We start from the raw sequence: 6,749 nt of genomic DNA on the forward strand, positions 1-6,749 counted from the left end.
ACTTTAATGTGCCATCGCTCTGTAGCATTTCCTCCTGTGTACATTCACTGAACACAGCCTCAGTCTCTGGCTCGCTCTGACTCACACATACCATACATACACTCACACACACACTGGCGTGGCTTCACTCTGCCCAAATCATACAAGTCATGAATAGATGGAGGCGAAGTCCAAGCTCCCAGGGACGTGGAGGAACTCGCACACACGTCTCTGAGCAGCAGAGTCACAGAACAGCCGATAATCCAGTTTACATAACTCCGATGCCTCCTGATATCTACCAGTGTCTAACCTCTGTGTGTTTGCCACTGTATAACCCCAGGCCTGTAACTGAAAGAACATTATCACCACTACTGTGTGGTTCAGCGCTGCACCAACCATGTGAGCGGATGTGTCTGAGCTACTCTGAACACACCCTACAAATACCTGCAGTGCAAAGATAACAGCAGCATAACAAACAGTGGGAAAGGCACCTACTGTGTTGTTGCACGGTAACAAGGTGATTTAGGGCGTCCCAGAGAGGCAGTGCCTTGTCTTTTCCCTCGTAAGTGAGCATCAGAAGGCCCGGGGGACGGCTAGAGAACGCTCGGGGAGGTAATAGGGACATATTCCAAAGATCAGGGCGGGATTAGCACTAATGCCTGCTGGGCTTTATCTCCAGTCACGTGGTTTAACACCTGGCTGCAGAGTTGGTGGCGGAGCACAGACCTTGCCGTGCATGTGCATGTGTTTGTTAATCCGTCAGACACCGCTAACTCCAGGCAGGACACAGCGAGCGCAGCACGAACACACAGTTCTTCGACTTCTACCTCCAAAGTCTTCCCTGCTCTCAGTCTCAGAATATTGACTAAAAGAAGGTGACGTGCTCTCTGCTTCGGTTTGACCTTGAGCTTTGACAAAAGGCGGTGAAATAAAGTGGATGTCCAGAGCCTGGATTGGCGTCTTCTAAATGCAGCCTCCGTTCTAATGCAACTGAAAAGACTTGGGTTAGAAAGTGCTGTAATTTGACTGGGCAGCCACCTCAGTTGGCTCCCTCTCTATTTCTCACTAACCATAGTGTAATTAAAACAAGTCTGTTCCTTGTTAGGCAGGAAGCTGCCGTTCATTACTGAAAAAAAGGAAAGTAAGGGAAACACGTTAGTAATGTAAAAAAAAGTGATTATTTTAATGCACGTTCTGTGAATTCTAAACACACTCCTGGATTTTATTACTGCAGTGTAAATAGGTTAAAATGTTTTTCTTTATTTTTGCTAATCCTTCACCTCCAGCAGGAGAGATTCTGACCTTTCCAAAAACTTGTTGCCCTGATGATGGCCAAATGCGTGCACATGACACCTGGCGCCGTTTGCAAAGCAGAGCTCCAGCTAAAGTTTGTCTGAGGTATAGTTGATACATGCATTTTAATTTTTTTTTCCTTCTGGCAGACAAAAAATCTTGGTATGTAGTTGTCATCATGCTTCACTGTTATTATGCAAAAAAAAAAAAAAAAACAAGGAGGATTTACTCCAAAGAAGAGTCCGTGAGCTACTATTCTGGCTGCTAATCTGTCTCTGCCAGATCCTCTTTTAACACAACAGCACTGGCTCTAAAGCCATGTTAAACACGGTGATGTTGCTGTTACAAAAAGGTTGATGGGCCATCTGGCACACGATGAATACCACATTCAAATATGACCCACAGCAGCAAGCACAAACAAGCACAAACATCTTAAATATGATGATCATTAGGTCTTGTGCTTTCTTCAGACTGAAATTCTTCTTTTATTTTTAATGTCTAAATGCCATCAAACAACAGACAAATAAAAATACGTTGTTGGTACATGAAGGTGTGGTGCATCGTGTCAGCTAATCCCTCCACTTTTCTTTACTTATGACCAGCTTCAGCACGTCATGGAAGTTGTACCCACCACTTGACTTCAGGCTTAACCTCTACCCGTCCCCTCAGGGCTCCTCTAGATACAGTATAATCTCTACGTATGATATGGGCTCAGTGGGAAAGGGATTGTCACTGCTTTTTAAACTCACATTTAATAACTCTCCTGAGGTCGATCTCAGCCTATCGCCACTATATATTTACAGGGCTTTTGCAGACATTGTCTAAATGATTGAAATGATTAAAGTTGGGCTCTTTAAATAAATGTCTGGGGAAAATACTTAATATGGGTGTCTCTGAGCGTTGCTCAAACCTCTGGGACAATGTATCCAGAGAGTATGTGGAAAGCAATTATGTATGATAATGAGTAAACCGCCATGTTGGTGAAGTGACACGAAAGGAAAATATTCCTCCCTGACAAAGTAAACTTGTCCTTGTGGTGAAAGGTTGTTAAAATCTACTAAGATGGATTGAACTGCTATAAGAAACACTTCACTTTTTCTCCGACATAATGGTTTGCAGCCTGTAATCAATGGTAACCACTCTGTAAACATTTCGTGACAGGCTGCTGTGCGTCACTGACATGTGGCTCCTGCAGGGGCCGCCTGTTGATACAGATCACCTAACTTTTGTTTTCTGTCACTAATGTACTTCACCAGCCATCCTTGTCAGAGGCACTTTGACGCCTTCTGCGTAAGCTGCTGGCTTAGACTCACAAAAGAAGATGCGGTGTCCTTACCGTTCGGCCGGCTAATCCAGACTTAGCTGCGTGGCGTCGTCTTCAGCTGACCTCCACAGGCAAGTGCTGGCTTGGTAAGTCCATCATCCTCACAGGCGACGAGCGAGCGCAGTTCCCATGGAAAGCATCCCAACTCCCTGTGCCTGCAAGTAGGGGTGGTGTCCTGACTTGATTCAGGTCCAAGCTGTCTTATTTTTTTATCATATTTGCACTTCCACAGAACTCTTAAGTTGCAAAGATCTCTATCAACATTCTTTTACGGAGAAGCCAGGGCTTCATAGCTTGATGGCAGGTTGATTCATTCAGATAGACGAGAGATGGATGTTTAGAGAAGCAGCTGACACGTGCTTCACCTCAGAAAACTCCTGTCAACATGTCCTTTCTGATGGAGATCCTGAAGCTTCCCACTCCTCACACGAACAGATGCGCGGTACACCACAGGAGCAGATCAAAACTTGAGGAACGGTGTGAGGTATTGAGCCAGACCTCAGTCATAACTTTAACTTCTCCACCTCTGTTGTGAAACTTCTTTGCCCTCAGGACAGTTCTTCAACACTCTAGAGCTGTGCAGGAAAGAGAAGAGCGTGCAGGTCCTTACCCTGTGTCCAGTCGTGGGTCTCCCCTCACAGCAGGAACTCTCTAGGTCAAGAAGATGACTTTGGGTGAGGAGAGAGCGCGTGGTTACTGTAAGTGGAGCAGAGAGCTCCTCTGCCTGCCTCCCCCCTTCAACCGTTGCTCCTCCTTCTCCTCAGTAGTTGTGCTTGTGGGCCGAGTCGGATTACTCCTGACATGATAATCTCCCTGGCTCTAGCTCCAGGAGCACTAAAGGATGCTTTGGCCTGACCGAGGGCTTACATTTAGCTTCTGCTTCAATAAAGTTTGCCACCTTAAGCTGGAGATTGGTGAAGACCTCTGTTTGGCAGATCTGTGTACGCTGAAGGAAGTTTTCAAATCCTTCAAGAGGAAACTGCCAAAATGTACAGTTAGTGTAAGACTTAATTAAGACAAAATCAAAGCTTGTTACAGAGAATGATCACAGCAGAGTTTTTATTTTAATTTTAATTTTTTTCTGATTCAGTCTTCACTCGGCTGCAGATATAAAACCCTGGCTGTTGTTGTTGACAATCTCACGTTCACCTCTCCTTCAATACTCACCAGTGTTTTAGCCCTTGAGCCTTGAGTGCCAAATTAGAAACAGATGGTTGTGCTTGTGGAAGGTATCAGGCGCTCCAGACTGCAATCTAAATAAATACCCTGTCCATGAAGGAAATGCGTCAGGTGTGTGGGGTCAGTCCGTGTATAAACACAGGCCTCACCATGGTGGAGATGAGTGAAGTGATGCAAGAGGGTGACTGGAGGACGGAGATACACAACACTGTACAGGTGCAGTTTGGATTTTGGACCGGTCAGAAACACAGATGAAGATATTGGACTCTAGTGTTCTAAACTGGACTAAAGTGTTTTTTTTTAAAAAAAAACAACAACTAAACACAACAATCTTAAATGAACAAATAACACATTTTCCTGCTATGAATCACTCATGACTGTTCCCACTCCAGTGTACTTGAGTCACGCACTGAAGAATCACTAATGGACTTTCATTCATTCATCTTCTTGGGGGATCTGGAGCCAATCCCAGCAGTCATTGGGTGAGGACTGGGTGGACCCTGGATAGTTGAACAGTCAGTCAGACAGATCCATGTAAAGAGGGGAAAAAACAACAACTGTTCACACTGGCATTCACACCTAAGGTCCAGTTTAGGGTGAATAATTGACCTGATCCTGTAGGTATTTGGACCAACACAGACCTGGAGAAGATCTGAACTCCGTACACAGAGACCATCGATTATTACATGGGTGCAACCAGTGATGTTCGCACTGTAAAGCAAGACCACTAACCACTCCATCGCCGTGTTGTCCTAATGAATCTCTTAGATATTACAATTCTCTGTCAAAACTTTGTCTCTTTCTTTCACAAACTTGTACTGATGGAAATTCACTGGCAACAGTGGTTTGACCCAAACCAAAAACATTCCTGAGGCACTTCCTCCTCTTTACTTCAAACCCGTTAACGTGAAGCCAACGGAAACACAGCAGATTGAGAAAACCTGCAGGACCCTCAACAGGTGCACGTTGATCACGAGCTCCTCCGCTTCCAAAGGAGACATGGGAGTCATCAAATGTTACTTGTTTGACATGTACCTGAACTGCTGGCGGGAAGAGTTTGTGTAAAAACACATAATGACTTCCACCAAGCTGGCAATATTGTGTTTTCTTGGCCTTGAGGAGGAACCATCAGCAGGGAAACATTTCCTGAAACATTTGTATTTGATACATATTGTTCACAGATGTGTAGAGTTTTGGTAGAGCAGCCTCGGCCACCCGGGCTAAAAACCTCACAGCTGTTAATTGCTAAATCAAGTCGGAGATGAAAGGGTGATGCATTCGCTGCACATACAATGAAGCCCCTCAGTCAGTGGCGGACATCACATCAGTCAGGGGACAGTCAGACGTTCAGCGTACACAAGGACCAAAATAAAGTATGTTTCCATTTTGAATATGATAGAATCCCGTATACACTGGACCCAGGCCTTTCCACTGGGCGTGGGTAAGTGAAGAAACACATTCTGTTATGGTTCGGGCAGGATTTTTAAAGAAGCCCTCAATCAGTAACACTATAAACACACCATTCCAGCGGAGGTGTCATTAGAAAGGCTGGAAAGGCGGCAGAGAAGTTGCTACTACGCTTGTCCTGTTGCAAAAGATGTGGTTTGATGATTGGAAGAGCAGCCTTCAGCCAAATGTCATTTGGGTGAGTGGAAAAGTACTTTTCAGAAAAACCAAAATCTAAACAGGCATCTGTGGAAGATACACTGGTACAATAGATGGGTTTTTTTTCCCTCTACTACTTTTTCCCAGAATGTAATCACAAAGTAAATCCATCCTGGCTGAAGAACAAATATACATTGTAATTTGTAGCAGTGACCAGATGAGCTGAGGCTCCAGGGTAATGGGGGGGGGGGGGGGGGCTGTTTAAACATGGCTGTGAGCGTTCACAGCACTTGAACGTTCAAACACATATGTTTGTGTAACAGATTGTACCCTGACCCGCTCCATGTTGTTGTTATTTTTTACACCTATTTTATTACATTTACACACAAGTAGGACAGTGTGTTTGAAATAACACGTTTTCCAACACAGCTTAATGCTTCCCCCCACTGGCAACCGTGAGCAACGCAATGTTGTGGTGGTTCTGGAACTTTATTCACAGTGGCGAGAACTTTAAATGAGCAGGGGAAGGGAAATTTAAATCTCTGATTTAAAGGAAAATATATACGATATACGTCATGTCGACGCTTATTCAGCTAAAACACTGTAACGTAGTTATGTATTAAAACGTATAACTTTAATTTTGTAGTTTATATGTGTGTATAACGATATTATAATTTTAACTATATTCTAAATATGTGTCTATGTCTATGCACAAGCTAATTGCTAAAACACTGCGATATATATAGTTATGTATAGTATACTGTTTCTATCAAATGAAAACTTTACACATATTTTTAATTAGACCAATAATAGAATATAATGAGAAAATAGGTCTGAATAAAGGGAATCATGGAGGTTAAAAATATTTTGTCAACTGTTAATTGTATTTTTCAGTAAACCTCTATTATTGCTCCAGATAATTTCTGGAATATTTCCCATCAAGACATTCACACAATAATCTAACAGTTAGTTAGATGTTAGCTTGTATTCAGGCATTCATACAATAATCTAATGTGTGTTTACTAAAACATATTACAGATTTATATCTACAGACCAGTAAACCTGCTAGAATTAAATTGCTTGTGTTGTTTTGCCTGTTTACAGTCAACAACTTAACCAGAAATGGCCACTGCTCCCTGATATTTTAAACAAATTTAAGGACAATATGTCTTGGATTTACTTCCTATATTTTGAATAGATTTTTATTTTTTACCTTCTTCTAACAGTAAATACTGTAATGATCTATTACTCCATTCCTCCAAACAATGTGTTGCTGCTTCGTTTCTTTACTGGTTTTACTGGACATTTGTCTGTCTGCACGTCCTCATAAGCCAAGCAAAATAAAGGACGAGAGTGGGAAGAGGAAGAG

The 6,749-nt window shown here is 42.9% G+C and overlaps 1 long non-coding RNA gene across 4 annotated transcripts in view; it reads left to right on the top strand.

The window, feature by feature from the left end:
• Positions 1 to 5,607, top strand: part of LOC112486274 (uncharacterized) — a 10,870-nt gene extending 5,263 nt beyond the window's left edge. For 2 of the 4 annotated variants that reach the window (XR_003048680.1, XR_003048678.1), the window contains exons 3-4: positions 1,266 to 1,377; positions 2,529 to 5,607. This is a non-coding gene — a long non-coding RNA (uncharacterized LOC112486274). The remainder of the gene's footprint in view (positions 1 to 1,265; positions 1,378 to 2,528) is intronic. The other 2 variants (XR_003048681.1, XR_003048679.1) reach the window with 1 other exon arrangement.
• Positions 5,608 to 6,749: the final 1,142 nt, after the last annotated feature.

Source organism: Cynoglossus semilaevis, chromosome 20, assembly GCF_000523025.1.
Source record: "Cynoglossus semilaevis isolate Cse_v1.0 chromosome 20, Cse_v1.0, whole genome shotgun sequence".
In the NCBI taxonomy this organism is placed as follows: domain Eukaryota; kingdom Metazoa; phylum Chordata; class Actinopteri; order Pleuronectiformes; family Cynoglossidae; genus Cynoglossus; species Cynoglossus semilaevis.